Below are 15,812 nucleotides of genomic sequence, written 5' to 3' on the forward strand. Positions count from 1 at the left end.
AGTCATAGCGTATGTATGCTTTCATGTCTTTTTTCCTCTCAACTCTGTGTTTGTGAGATTCATCCACTTGCCTGTAACCATACTTTGTTTATTTTTATTACAGTAGAGTATTCCATTGGTATGCATTGACTACAATTTTTCATCCAGTTCATGTTTTGTTTGTGATAAATCAGAACTACATAAAAATTCCTCCCGTGTATCCTGCTGGACAAGTGCTTGAGTTTCTTTAGAGAATATTCAGGACTTCTATGCAGCCAATACACACTATTAAGGTGATGCCAACTGTTAAAATATTGGAGTAATTTTGATCCTGTTGGTAAAAAGCCATTGCGCTAAATCCCTAAGTTTCCCTTCAACTCTGTTGCAGCCTTAGGGAGGCCTGTTAAGTCACTGTTGAGAGATACTTTCATGCCCCTCTGGGTTTGTGAGCCTGTCTCTCAATCTCCAATGTTTTGTGGTCTCTAGGTGAATAAATACCATTTTTTCAGCAGAGTTGCAGAATACAGCAACAAAAAGGGAATGAAAGTGACTGGAGAATAAAAGAGCAGAAATACGTAGTACTAGTACCAATTCAGAGTAGTCTTTGGGCCCTGGTAGGCAAATATCTAGTGCCTATCTGACCTCCTGGGACTGTGACCACCAGTACTGTGGGCCAGAGCTCCCCTGGAGTCATGCTTGCGTGGCTGTTTGTGGGAAATGGAGTGTCCCATATCTGTTGTTAAATATTTTGACTAGGAGGGAAATTGATCAGTCTTCAAATCTGATAGACAAGGTCAGAGTTTTATAAAGTGGTTGCACCTAGCAACAACAAAGTATGAGATTTCCCATTGCTCCACATTCTTGCCTATACTTGGAATTGCCAGACATAAAAATTTTTGATAATCTGTTGGTATGTAATGCTATGTAATTGTGTTTTTAATTTATATTTCTCTGATTATTAATGAGGATAAGCATCAGTGATGTACTGGAGCCCGCTCATACAGATTTTTGTTCTCTTATTCTACTAACTACTGAGAGATGTTTAAAAATTATTACTATGGATTTTTTTCATTTGTTATAGTTTTTTTCTTTTTTCTTTATATATTTTGAGTCTCAATATTAGTGCATCCAAATGTTCTGTGTTATATGTTTTCAATGTTTAACAACATATTTTTTCCATCTTTATCAGTATGTTTTCTTTATATCATTTCTTTTAATGTTCCCATAGTATTCCACTGACTCCTCCAGATTTTAATATTTTATTATTGGACATTTAAGTTGTTCTGTTATACTTTTTAGAAGTATAATTTATACTCTTTGCTTCCACTTTCTCACTACCCATATTTCACTTCTTGTCTGGTTTCCATCTCTATCTTTTAACTGAAACTTTTTTTGAAAGTTGTTTGTAGCCTCATTTTGAAAAAAATGACCTTTAAAAAATTCTTATCTAGCATTTAATTTTTTCTAGACTTTCTTACCATATTTTTATGATTTCTTTCCTTTTAATCCAAACTTTAGATAGGAGTTTCCATCTGCTCTTGGATGTTTCTATTTTTATAGTGTTCATGTTCACGAAACAGTTTTGTCTTCTTTCACAACTCAGACTCCTTTCTCAGACTTTCCTGTTTTGACACTAGCCTCTCCATTCTTTTTCTTACTGTTCTGAAACCTCCCTTGACCTTGCTTTCTGCATTGTTTACAAGCTCTGTGTATCCTACCTGCCATGTGTCTTTTGTTTCCTTCTTCCTGTATTTATTACCACACAGTAGATAAGTGTAATAAGTTTCTTACTACTTCTTGCATGCACTATCATCATAGCCCTTTTACTGATTTTCTTATTTGCAGATCTCCCTCTGCCAGTCCATGTTTCAAAATGTTGTTAGATTATTATTCTTAACAGTTTTTATTGTATCATTCTCTTAGTCTAAAACCATCAAGAACTCTAATTCCTACTGAACACTCACCCTGATATTCAAGACCATTTACTACAGCCCAACCTGTATTTCAAACCTTATCTTCCAGGTTTCCCTATTTGTAGTCTTGTCTCAACCCCAGATAGACCTTTTTCCAATGCACCGTGTGCCTTCCTGCCTGCATACTTTTATTTAAACTGTTTCCCCAGATTAGAACACCTACTGCTGCCATTTCTGCCTACTAAACAAACATATTCTTAAGGTCTATTTCTTAATATCTATCTTACCTTTTCCACCCCTTCTATTTAAGTGTGATCTTCTCCCTCTTGGAATTACTACAACACTCATTGTATTTACAACTCTTTACTGCTCACACATAGATAGCTACATGAAGCAAAACTTATTCTGTCTCATATTCTATTATTTGTGTCCTTTTAAAAAAAACACCTTTATTGTGGTATGATTTCTGTACAGTAAACTACACATATTTCATCTGTACAATTTGATGAATTTTGATAGACATATACACCAATGATACCACCACCACAATCAAGATAGCTAACATTTCCGTCACTCCCCAAGAAGTGCAAATTTTGAATTCCCAATTTATCCTTTCCCACCTTCTTTACCCACTGGTGACCATAGGTTTGTTCTCTATGTCTGGGAATCTGTTTCTATTTTGTAGGTAAGTTCATTCGTGTCCTTTTTTTTTTTAGATTCCATATATAAGTGATATCATGTGGTTTTTTTCTTTCTCTTTCTGACTTACTTCACTTAGAGTAACAATCTCCAGGTCCATCCATATTGGTGCAAATGGCATTATTTTATTCTTTTTTATGGCTGAGGTATATTCCATTGTATACATATACCACAATTTCTTTATCCAGTCATCTGTTGATGAACATTTAGGTTGTTTCTGTGTCTTGGCTATTGTATATAGTGCTGCTATGAAAATTGGGGTTGCATATATATTTTTGAATTTAGTGCTTGGTATGATTTCAATTTTCTTAAATTTACTGAGGCTTACTTTGATTCTGGAGAATGTTTTGTGTGCACTTGAGAAGAGTGTGTATTCTATTGCTTTTGGATGGAATGCTCTGTAGATATCAATTAAGTCCATTTGGTCTAATATGTCACTTAGGACCTGGATTTTCTTATTGATTTTCTGTCTGGATGATCTGTCCATTGATGTAAGTGGGGTGTTAAGTTCCCCCACTATTATTGTGCTATTGTGATTTCTCCTTTTATGTCTGTTTACAATTGCCTTATATATTGAGGTGTTCCTATGTTGGGTCCATATATATTTACAATTGTTACATCTTCTTCTTGGATTGATCCATTGAGCATTATGTAGTGTCCTTTGTCGCTGTTATCTGTTTTGTCTGATATAAGTATTGTTACTCCAGCTTTCTTTTGGTTTCTGTTTGCATGGAATATTTTTTCCCATCCCCTCACTTTCAGTCTGCATGTGTCCCTGGGTCTGAGGTGGGTCTCTTGTAGACAGCATATATATGGATCTTGTTTTTGTATTCGTTCAGCTGATATATGTCTTTTGGTTGGAGGGTTTAATCCATTTACATTTAAGGTAATTATTGATACGTATATTCTTATTGCCATTTTGTTAATTGTTTTGGGTTTGTTTTATAGTTCTTTTTTTTTTTTTTCTCTTTTGTCTTTTTGTTCTCTTTTCTTGGGGTTTGATGACTAGAGAAGTTCATTTAACGTTTGTTGTAAAGCAAGTTTGGTGGTGCTGAATTCTTTCAGCTTTTGTTTATCTGTGAAGATTTTGATTTCTCCATCAAATCCAAATGAGAGCCCAGCTGGATAGAGTATTCTTGGTTGTAAACTTTTCCCTTTCGTCATTTTAAATACATAGTGCCACTCCCTTCTGGCCTATGGAGTTTCTGCTGAAAAATCAGCTGATAACTTTATGGGAGTTCCCTTGTGTGTTATTTGTTGCTTTTCTCATGCTGATTTTAATATTTTCTCCTTATCCTTAATTTTTGTCAATTTGATTACTATGTGCCTTGGTGTGTTCCTCTTTGGGTTAATCCTGTGTGGAACTCTTTGCACTTCCTGGCTTGGGTGACTGTTTCCTTTCCCAAGTTGGGAAAGTTTTCAGTTATTATCTCTTCAAAAATTTTCTCAGGTACTCTCTCTTCTCTTTCTGGGACCCTATAACATGAATATTCACTTCATGTTATCCCAGAGTTCTCTTAAACCATCCTTATTTCTTTTCATTCTTTTTTCTTTTTTCTGTTCTGCAGTAGTGATTTCCACTAATCTGTCTTCTAGCTCACTGATCCGTTCTTCTACCTAATTTAGTCTATTCTTGGTTCCTTCTAGTCTGTTATTCACTTCAGTAATTTTATTCTTCAACTGTTTGGGTATTCTTTATATTTTCTAATTCTTTGCTAAAAATTTTCCTCTGTGTATCTATACTCCTCCTGAGTTCTCTGAACATCTTCACCATCATTATTCTAAATGCCTTCTCAGATAGATTGCCTATCTCCTCATTGCTTATTTCTTCTTCTGGGATTTTATCTCGTGCCTTGGCCTGGAAGATACTCCTCTGCCACCTCATATTGTCTAGCATTCTGTTTGTATTTTTAGGTAGGTTAGTTCTCAACCTTGCAGAAGTGGCCCTCTATGGGAGACATCCTATGTGTCCCAGTAGTAAACATCTCTCTTGTCCTCCAAGGGCCAGGGTCTAGCTGGTCCCAGTGTAGAGTCTGGCCTGCGTTTGTGGATTCCTTCCACAAGCTTTGGGATTGTTGTTTTCTTATTTCTGATATCTTCCCCCTGGTGGATGAAGCTGGACTAGAGACTTATGCAGGTTTCCTGGCAAGAGGAGCCAATGCCTGCCCACTGCTGAATGGAGCTTAGTCCTGGCCCTCTGGTGGATGGGGTTGTGCCTAGAGGTGGCTGTGGACTGAGGAAGTCTGCTGATGGGTGGGACTGTGTTCCCACCCAGTATGTTGTTTGGCCTGAGGCTTCCCAGCCCTTAAGCCTACAGGCTGTTGGGTGGGGCTAGGTCTTGGTGCTAATGATCCAATCAAGATGTCAGCCTCCAGGAAAGCCCATGTAGTTGAACACTCCCTGAATGTCTGCTACCAGTTTTTATGTCACCAAGGTGAACCACAGCCATCCCCTACCTCCCCAGGAAAACTTCCAAAACCAGCAGGCAGGTCTGGTCCAAGTTCCTATGAAGTCACTGCCTCTACCCTTGGACCTGGAGCACATGAGATTCTGTGTGCACTTCCCAAGAGATTGAAGTCTGTTTCCCCAAGTCCCGTGGGGCTCCTGGAGTTAAGGCCCACTGACCTTCAAAACCAGGTGTTATGGAGACTCCTCCTCCCAATGCTAGAACCCTGGGCTGGGGAGCCTGACTTGGGGCTCAGAACTCTCACACTTGTGGGAGGGCCTCTGTGATTTAATTATTTTTCAGCTTGTGGGTCACCTACTTGTGGGGTATGGGGCCTGAATATATTGTGAGCATGCCCCTCCTACCATCCTGCTGAAGTTCCCTCTATGTTTCCAGTTGAAGAGGATGTTTTTTGCTACGTTCCAGTTTTTTTTTTTTTTTTTGATGGTTTTTTAGTAGTCAGTTGTGGTTTTGTTGTAATCATGAGGAAAGATGAGCTTGTGGTCCTATGACTCTGCTGTCCTCTATTTGTCCTATTTGTGTCCTTTTTTGACACCCTGCTTCCACCTCCAGCCTCCTTAGCTATAATAATTATATTTTATATCCTGCAGAGAGTACTTCACAGTCCTGAAAGATACTAAGTGCTTAATAAATGCTGATCAAATTGAGTATTTACCTTGGAAACACAATCGAGATTAACACAATTCTCTAAATACTTGGTATCTGCCTTCTTTCTGACTTTCTTTTTGTGCTGTACTTTGAATGAGCTTCTTTCAAGATAGGGACTGGCTTTTATTTTCTGTGAACATCAGAGAACCTGCTAAGAAGTATTTTGAGAGGAAGCTGGAGAAGAGATTTCAGAATGGTAAATCCCTGGGCTTTTGGATGTGAGGGTGTCTTCTAATGCTAAAAATAATATCATGGATTCTTTCCATGAGAATGGCTTTACCTTTTTTGACTGTTGATATTCAGGCTTGTAGTTGTTCTGAAAATTCCCAATGGTATAAATGTTTAAAAGTATAATTTCCCTCCTATTACATTAGTATATATAGTAATTTTTAATAATAATTCATTAATCTCAAGATAAATGCCTAAATAACATATTTGGGATCCATAATATTTCAAACTGAATTGATTGTGTTTCTGCACAAACTAGATCTTATTTCTGACTACACTTACTTTATTTCCTATATCTAATTACACATTTCTTTGATTTGAAAGTGCTGTTTTTTACAAGTTAAAATCTCTGATATCAGTTGCTTCTTACTGTCAATGGGATATCATAGTTAATTGGCAGTATTTTTCTTTCTTAGTGGTATATAAAATTATGGTGCATCTTTAAACTGATGGTGCCTTAGCTCTGATGAGATATGTTAGTTGTAAATACATGTAGATTGTAATTCCTTAACATTTCACCCATTTGTCTACCATTGCAGTTCATTTCTTCACTCTTTCTTTTTTGTTTGTTTTTTAAAAAATTGAGATAAATTCACCTAACATAAAATTTACTATTTTAATCATTTTAAAGTATAAAATTTAGTGATTGCTGAATATAGTCACAATATTATGCAATTTCACCAATACTAATTCCAGAATATTTCCATCATCCCAAAAAGAAACCCCATACTTCCCAATTTCTTCCTTTGCCTATCTTCTGGCAACCGCTAATCTACTTTCCATCTCTATGGATTTGCATACCCTGGAATTTTATTTAAATGGGATCATACAGTATAAGGCCTTTTGTGTTTTCACTTAACATAATATTTTCAAGGTTCATCCATATTGTAACATGCATCATTACTTCATTCCTTTTTATTGCCAAGTAATATTATATTGTATGGATATACCACAATTTATTTATCTTTTTTCAGTTGATGGATTTTTTTATTCACTTTTGGCTGTTATGAATAACGCTGCTATAAACAATCATGTACAAGTTTTTGGTAGAGAACATATATTTTCAGTTCTTTTGAGTATATAACTAGGAATGAAATTGCTAAGTCATGATAACTCTGTGTTTAATTTTTGAGGAACTACCAAACTGTTTTCTGTAGTGGTTGTACCATTTTACATTTTCCACTAGCAATATATGAGACTTCCAGTTTCTCTACTTTTCATCAACACTTGCTGTTTTCCTTTTTGTTCTTTCATGTGGCCATCCTAGAAAGTGTGAAGTAGTATTCCTCACTGTTTCTTTTTTTTTTTTTCTTCTAACAAATTTCACTGAAGTTTTATTGAAAAAAAAAGCAGTTCCATTAAAACAACAATAACAACTGAATTGATTCCAGGTTGATGCTAAACACTATGCTTAAGAGAGATAGTTCTGATCATTTTTTTAAACATTTTTTATTGATTTATAATCATTTTACAATGTTGTGTCAAATTCCAGTGTTCAGCACAATTTTTCAGTTATTCATGGACATATACACACTCATTGTCACATTTTTTTCTCTGTGAGTTATCATAACATTTTGTGTATATTTCCCTGTGCTATACAGTGTAGTCTATTCTACAATTTCTTAAATGGTACTTCTCTCATAACTTCTTCATTGATCTTCTGATCTCTTCCTATTTCAGGAATAGATTTCCAAAGGCAAGTTAAAGTCATATAATTTTCTATTCAAAAATCTTCGATGGTTCCCTAACAAACCTGTCAAATTAGGCATGAATTTGTTATCCTTGAACTTAAGGATTTTCAGTCTATCTGTCCATACATGTTGCCTGTTAGTATTCCACTCCTTCATTATAGCTACATTATGTTTCAACAAATCTGGAAAACTCAGCTGTCACTTGAACATCTCCTATGCTATCCTTTTACCTGCCTTTGTTAATTTTGTTCCTGTATCTCCACTTCTACAGGTGTAATTCCTACTTTTTATTCAAGACTCGTCTTAGAAATCTGCTTCCAAATGAAGTCTCTCCTGATTCTTCTGTTGTTCTATTATTTTCCTTCTTTTGAGCACCTGGAGAAATTGGTGTGTTTCTTATATCATCCATCTTATTCTGCCTTGTAATCTGAAACATTTTGTTCTTTTCTTGACCTTCCTCCTTAAGTACAAAGACTTCTCATCTTGTGTCCTTGCACTGCCTTACCAATATAAAATATTTAGTACTTATTAACTAATTTAAATTTGAAATCATTCAATGCTTTCACAGATATTAGATGAATCTTTTTGAGTTATAGTGTACTGTGTGATACTGTGTACTTGGGTTATGTATTAGGGGAAAGAGAGACACCCTGTCTTCAATCCAATCAGAGAAAAAGGATGACAGTATGCAATCTACAGAAATACCAATCTGTGAATCTAATAATTTTAAACCCACTTTGAAGGAGAGGAATCATGGTGATGAACTGAAAAGTGGTGGGTGGAATAAGAGAAGATTCCTGGAAGTTGATCTGGAACTTTAATTTAAAGGATAGTATTCACAGCATCGAATTTAATAAGATAATCAAATGTTACAATGGAAAAATAATGCTACATAGAAAACTAAAAATATATCTTCACATATTACATGTCCCTATAGTGAATAAAAGTACATTATAAATACTAAATACCAGTTTATCAAATATAATGATAAGGTAGGTGGTGAAGACAGAAGATTTCTTAGTTTCCCTTCTAAGAAGTCAAGTGATTTCTTGTAAAAAATATTATTTAGAATATGAAACTAACAAATATGAACATAATTGCCTGTGGACTTAGAATAGGGAAAATGAAACATAAGCTTGTTATTTTATTATAAAAACAAGATATTACTTATTTTACTACTACCACTAATAATACTTTTTAGCAGTAGTATAAAACTTGTAATACCACTTGCTTTTTAAAACAGAATGTATATATTATTTTTAAATAAGAAAAAATCTAGAACTATATCTTAAGCAAATAGGCATAGATATATACAAATATGTATCCATAAGAATGTTCTTTGAAGCATGGATTTAATAGTAAAAAGGACAATCTAAATGCCCAACAAGACAAGATCCATGAAAATATAATTATATCTAATGGTGTATGTTGAAGCAATCAAAATAACATTGTGGAATATGATTTAATAGCATGAAACTGTTCATTATGTATTGTTAACTGAATATAAAGCATTATAAAACAGTATGATTTCAATAGTAGTTGTTAACATTTGTTGATTTCTTTTTATGTGGTAGGCACTGTAAGTGCTATACATGCATTTTTCTCATTTTCCCTCCATAATAGCACTATGAAATGGGTAATGTTGATGAGCCTAAGTGACTTTAAGCAAGGCTATAAAACATGTACAATAATGGTTCTGTGTTTTTAAAAATAAATAAAACTAAAATGCACAAGTGGAAAAAAAAAAAGGATAGTATTATTTGGGAGAGCTGGCGCACAACAGAAGGAAGATACAGTTTCTGCAGTAAATCTAGTAACTCAAATTAAGTTTCAAGTTTAGCAAATATCTTAGTAATTGATTTAATTATTTTCACTTATGTTTCCAAGGCCATCTGTTTGGTGGCTTAGAAATTCAATGACCCAAATGGTTAAGAGACCCATTTTCCTGGAAGGATTTTACAGAGCAAACAGGTCTGTGGTACTGACTTTATAAAGATATTTTAATTTTATACCAGTGAGGAGATACCAAATTCAGATATTAAGTAATATTAACCAAATCACAGAGCATTTGCTTGTGGTGAAAGCAGTTTTGCCACGAAAGGGTGACCTTGTCTAAGGGTAGTACTGGCTAAGAAGATGTGCCTGTGTGACTGATAGTTCCCTCTGATTCTTTTCCCAAGAAGATGTTGGGACACTCTCCATGAGGAGTGGGGGCACGCTTCCAGCTCCAGACCACTCTGGAGCTTCTGTAGTTATTCACATAGTGTTGCAGTCTTAAGGCTATTTGATAAGAGGAAAGATACTTCTAATCTGAGATGGTTTGAGTTAAGGTAGAAGAGTCACTCCCTGAGGTCAATGCATTTTTAAAAAGCATATTAACTGTTGCATTTTATTTTTTGATTTGGGGGAGAGGTGGTGGTGGGATGGAATAATTAGAAGTTATTATGAATTACTGAGAAAATTGATGATTTGTGTATTGCTGGAGATGATTACTCTTACACTTTACAAATGTATGTATTCATCCTTTTAAAGCATAATTTGGAATACAGATTCATATATTCGTATAGCATATCATAAACATCTGACCCATGATTTTCTTACTAATTTTAGAGTTCTAAAAAGCAGAAATTTTTTTTCATCCAAGGATAAGGTACTTCTGAGAAAAGAGTCATAAAATTAAACTTATAGGTGACTGCACACTGTAATACCTATTAGTTAATTTATAATAGGAGATATACAGGACCCGTCAGAAATGCATTACTGATCCCTGCAAAGGCCATATCCTTGCTAATCAGTAGGTCCATTTAGACTTCAGAGTTCAGACACATCAGTTGGCTTTTGGGAAATCAAAAGAAAGTTGGGAATATTTTATTTAGACTAAGGGGGGCTTAGCTTATTCAAGATATTTTTTTGGCAGAAAATGATAGAAATCTCTAACTCAAACTGGTTTAATAAGATCATTATAGCTTTAATTAGATTTCCAGAGGTAGGGCTGGCTCTGGAGTTGGTTAATTTAGTGGTTCAGTGATGTTAGAAAGAACCCCAATTTTATCTTTTGCTCTGCTGTCACTATTGAATTCATCAAGGGCTGATTCTCCTTTTGATCACAATTCCTAATTGGTACTACATGATTCCTTATTCATGTGAGATTGAGATAGAGGGGAAGGGAAGAAGGAAGAGGGAGAGAGAGAAGACTGGTTTGAATTTGATTACTAGATTTGCAATTCCAGAAAAAAAAATGTCATCTCATCCAGGATGAGGTAGTCCTGAAAAAGAAACAAACAAACCCAGAGATAACAGAATTAAACTCATGGGAGATTGTAAGCTAATTAGGCCAACTCAAATCACATGCCCGTTTCTTCTAGGCCAATAACGATTGCAAGGGAGAATGTTAAAAGTTGCTTTTAGGCTTAGTTTAATCATCTGGGAGAAGAATCATATTGGGGAATCAATCGGTATCACAATAAACCTGAATGAATGCTCCTTACTTATTCTCCGCTCTAGAGATGCATTTACTTAAAGAAAATTAATGACTTAAATTCAAAATATCTCCCATGAATAGACATGTATAAATATTAGCCCCTTCAACTTTTATGATTTTCCTGTTCCTTGTGTAAATTTTATGTATATATTGTCGACTGAAATAAATGCACAGCCTAAAAGTTGAGAGTCATGTTTTACTTGGCGGGAGGACTCCAGCTGGGGTGACAGCCCCTCAGATGGCTCTGAGGGACTGCTCCGATGAGGCAGGGGAGGAGCTAGGATATATAGGAGCTTTACAACAAAGACCAGGTAGTTGGAACAATAAAAGATTACTTGTTATCTAAAGAAAACCAGGCATCTCAAGTTAAAGAATTTAGCACTTTTCTATGTATGGGAGGAAGCAAACATTTAGGCTCATTGAATTCATTCCTTTGACAAGCACCTAGCTATTTAGGGCCAGTATCTTGTCCTTTATTATTCTGAGTCCCCTCAGAATGCCCCATTGTGAGTGGCTGCAGAGGCTGGGCTACAGGCTTGTCTTCACTGGGGAGTGGCGGCAGCCGCTGATGACTTGATGGTTTCAGCATTCTTTGTTTACTGATACGGATTGCAGTACTTTTCCTTCACAACATCAATTACCACATGCTTCTCTTTGTTAGCCAGTAGGTTGAGTAGTGTGCTATGTCAACATTATTGGCTCAACTCCTGTGAATTAATTAGATTTTTTTCTGTTCCAGGGCTTTAAATCAAACTGTTAAATTGCTAATGTTTGTCTTTAAACATTACAAAGAGAATTGGGTGAGAAAATATTAATGGATCAGTGTAAATATATTACTGCTAGTGAGAAAGAAAATGTGTCTGTTTTGATGGATATCACCTTACACAAATAAAGGGCTGCTTGGAATGTACTATGCTTTGAATTGCAAAGGGTATAGAATTACTTGGGATTGTTTGGTTGCAGTATCTCACTTGAGCTGACTTTTGGCCAGAGATTTATTTATAAATATAGAGCGATGTGTCATGGAGTCCCAAAGCAAAGAGGCAAATCGGCTTCAGGAAGGAATTGGGACTAGGTGTTAGACCTCCACCAGGATTGCTCCATCTCCCTTCTCTGCTTCTGTCTGTGCTTGCTCTTCAATCCTCTTGCTGCAGATTGGCTTTCTTTTCTCTGTTCATGTGGTTGAAATTATGACTATTTCCCCAGGTCACAAATTCTTCGGCCAGACTCTTAAAAAGAGGCTAAATAACACATTTTCTTTCATCTGGATGCTAAATTTTCAAGGAGTTTTGGTACTGCACTTAGTCCCATCAATAAAGGATGACTCTGAGGATCTTATAAACTTAAGGAAGAGGCAGAACCTAGTGAAAAGATGAGCTGGGTAGATAGTTTCATAGACGTTCATTCTTTTAATTTGACCCATGGTTAATTGCTCAAGAAATTTTCATTCCTATATTTACATATGATAGGATTTCCCTTTCTATCACAAAATCAAGGACTTATTTTTCTATGTACGGGTCAAGTACTGTGTAGGGGTAAAGTCAGGAGACCTTAGATCAAGTCCTGATTCAGCCATTTATTATGTAATCTTGAGCAAGAATGGTTATCTATGTGCCTAGATTGTATCATCTGTAAAGTGACAGGCTTGAACTAGATCTTGTCTTCAAAATATCCCTTCCAGCTCTAAAGTTATGTAATTTAAGAAACTATGTTGGGAAAAAAAAAAAAAACTGGTAGAACCAACAAAGTGAAATCCCAAATCTTGGGTTGATACTATGAGAATTATTACTTTCTGACCTTTTGTTATTTCAACAAATATTTGAAGCTGAAAAGAACAGTCACATAATGTTAACATATCCAATTACGGAGTTTTTTCATTTTAATTTTTCTGCTGTTGGTGTATTTTTAAACTTTAGACAGTTATTTCATTCCTTTTATAATTTCATTTTGAAATCCCAAAATGTATACCACTAGTGCCCCTAAGTATAAATCTTTCTTTTTATCCTCCTTGGGTTTTCTTTTTTAAAAAATTTATTTTATTTTATTTTTTATTGAAGTATAGTCATTTACAGTGTATCATTTTCTGGTGTACATATATATTATATATATATATTCGTCTTCATACTTAGTTTTTCTTTATTGTTGTCTATTATGGAGTTAGTTTCATTTGTGTCTTAGGTGTAGCTTATAAATTGATTTCTTAGGACTGAATTCTGAACCCCAAACCTTGCATAAGGCTCATAAACCAGTCCTAAGAAATCAGTTTAGAAATCCTAGTATGAGAATGGCATCTAGTAAGGACCACCTACTATTGTTTCAAAATAGAAAAATTTTCTTTAAAGTATAAGGAAAAATAACTACAGTCCATATTCCAGTTTTAATCATTTTCCAGTAATGTCCTTTATAGCCTGTTTCCCCCTATGAGTGCAAAATCAAGTCCAGAGATCATTTATCACCTTTAGTTGTCATATCTCATTTGTCTCCTTTAATTGTGAGCAGTTTCTTAGGCTTTCTTTATCTTTCATGACATTGACATTTTTGAAGAACAACATGCCATTAATTCTTGTCTTATTTTCTCTTTAAATATTGAATTTAAGTCCAATAAGCTTTATGTTCTTTCATGTTTTTTAAAAGCTAAGAATATTTTGATGATTCAATGAAAATATGCATTTTCTTGGGATACCTTCACTTTCTTATAACCTTCAGTTATAACTGACTTCTATTAAAGAAAAAATTATTCACGACACTAGTTAAAGACAGTAAGGAAGACTATTTAAGAAGGGCTACTGCAATGGGGGTTTTACAATAATGGAGAGAGATCTGGCTCAACATTGAATACAACAAGGACACGTGGAGATTCATAGCCAAGAAGTAGGCTGGGAGTCAGTGGAAGGAAGTTTACTAAGAGGAAGCATTGACTAGGGTGATTCTTGCTAGATCAACTCAACAGATTCTTGCTGAAGGCATACTAGGGTGATAAGATATAAAGGGTGAGGGTTTAGGACTTTGATCAGATATTGAGGGTGGAGGATTTTTGCTAAATTGACCCAGAAGGATTGTTGCTAAAACTAAGTAAGCAGGCTAAGACAGAACCTAAGGTCAGAGCGTAGTCAGAAGAGGGCTCAGAACAGCCTGACTCAAGTTCAGTAGAGAGTCTTTATCAGTCTTTGGTGAGGAATTACAATGTTTTGCTTCATATACACTTTCCTTAGATAAATTTATATACATCCATTTAGGCAAGGGTATACTTATATAACAGGAAGAAAAAGTGTTACTTTATTGTTATAGGCTTTGTTTTAAAGTCTATTTTGTCTGATATGAGTATTGCTACCCCAGATTTCTTGTCATTTCCACTTGCATGAATTATCTTTATCCACCTCCTAACTTTCAGTCTCTATGTGTCTTTAGCTCTAAAGTGAGTCCCTTGTAAGTGGCATATAGATGGGTCTTGCTTTTTTAATCCAATCAGCGAGCCTATGTCTTGATTGGAGCATTTAGTCCTTTGATATTTAAAGTGATTATTGATTGGTGTGCACTTATTGCCATTTTGTTACTTGTTTTCTAGTGTCTTTGTAGTTTTTCTCTGTTCTTTTATTCTTTTAGTTTCTTCCCTTATGAGTTGATTTTCTTTAGTGATAGGCTTGTGTTCCTTTCTCTGTACTTTTTGTGTATCTATTGTAGGTTTTTGATTTGTTGTTACCATGGGGTTGACCTACAACTTTATCTACTTGTTTTAAACTGGTAGTCACTTAAGGTTAAACATATTATAAAAGATCTACTTTTTTTTTTAACTCCCCTTCCCCATGTTTTTTTTTTTTTTTTGATGTCATATTTCTCATCTTCTTGTTTGTCCCTTTTCTGTTTGTTGTAGTCATAGTTGATTTTATGATTTTTTGTCTTTTAATCTTTGTACTAGTTTGTTTAAGTGGTTGATCCATAGCCTTTACTATATATTTGCCTTTACTAGTGAGATTTTTTTTCCTTTCCTATAGATTCTTGTTGTAGCCTTTTCTTTTTCACTTAGAGAAGATCTTCTAATATTTCTTTTAGGGGAGGTTTAGTATTGATGAACTCTTAGTTTTTGCTTATCTGAGAAGTTCTTTATCTGTCTTTCAATTCTAAATGATAATCTCCCTGGGTAGAGTATCCTAGGTTGCAGGCTTTTCCCTTTCAGCACTTCAACTATATCATGTCACTCCCTTCTGGCCTGCAAAGTTTCTGCAGAAAAATCAGCTAATAGCCTTATGGGGGTTCCCTTGTATATGACTTTGTTTTTCTTTTACTGCATTTAGAATTCTTTCTTTATATTTAACTTTTGCCATTTTAATTATGATATGTCTTGTTGCAGGTCTGTTTGGGTTCATCTGGTTTAGTACCCTCTGTGCTTCCAGTACCTGGATATCTGGGAAGACTTGGGAAATTTTCAGAATAATGTCATCAAATACATTTCCCACCCTTTTCTCTCTCTTCTCCTTCTAGGATCCCTATAATGCAAATGTTAGTATGCTTGTTATTGTCCCAAAGGTCCCTTAAACTATTCTCATTAAAATTTTTTTTTTCACTGTTACGATTGGGTGATTTTCATTTTTCTATTTTTTATATGACTTATGTGTTCTATATCACCTAGTCTGCTGTTGATTCCTTCTAGTTATTTTAGTTATTGTATTCTTCAGTCCTGACTGTTTTTTATATTTTCTAGTTCCTTA

At 34.9% G+C, this 15,812-nt stretch overlaps 1 long non-coding RNA gene across 1 annotated transcript in view; it reads left to right on the plus strand.

Annotated features, from left to right (window-relative positions):
* Positions 1 to 15,602, plus strand: part of LOC116657550 — a 47,249-nt gene extending 31,647 nt beyond the window's left edge. Inside the window, exon 3 of the long non-coding RNA XR_004312673.1 lies at positions 15,455 to 15,602. This is a non-coding gene — a long non-coding RNA (uncharacterized LOC116657550). The remainder of the gene's footprint in view (positions 1 to 15,454) is intronic.
* Positions 15,603 to 15,812: the final 210 nt, after the last annotated feature.

This window comes from Camelus ferus, chromosome 2 (genome assembly GCF_009834535.1).
Source record: "Camelus ferus isolate YT-003-E chromosome 2, BCGSAC_Cfer_1.0, whole genome shotgun sequence".
Lineage (NCBI taxonomy): Eukaryota > Metazoa > Chordata > Mammalia > Artiodactyla > Camelidae > Camelus > Camelus ferus.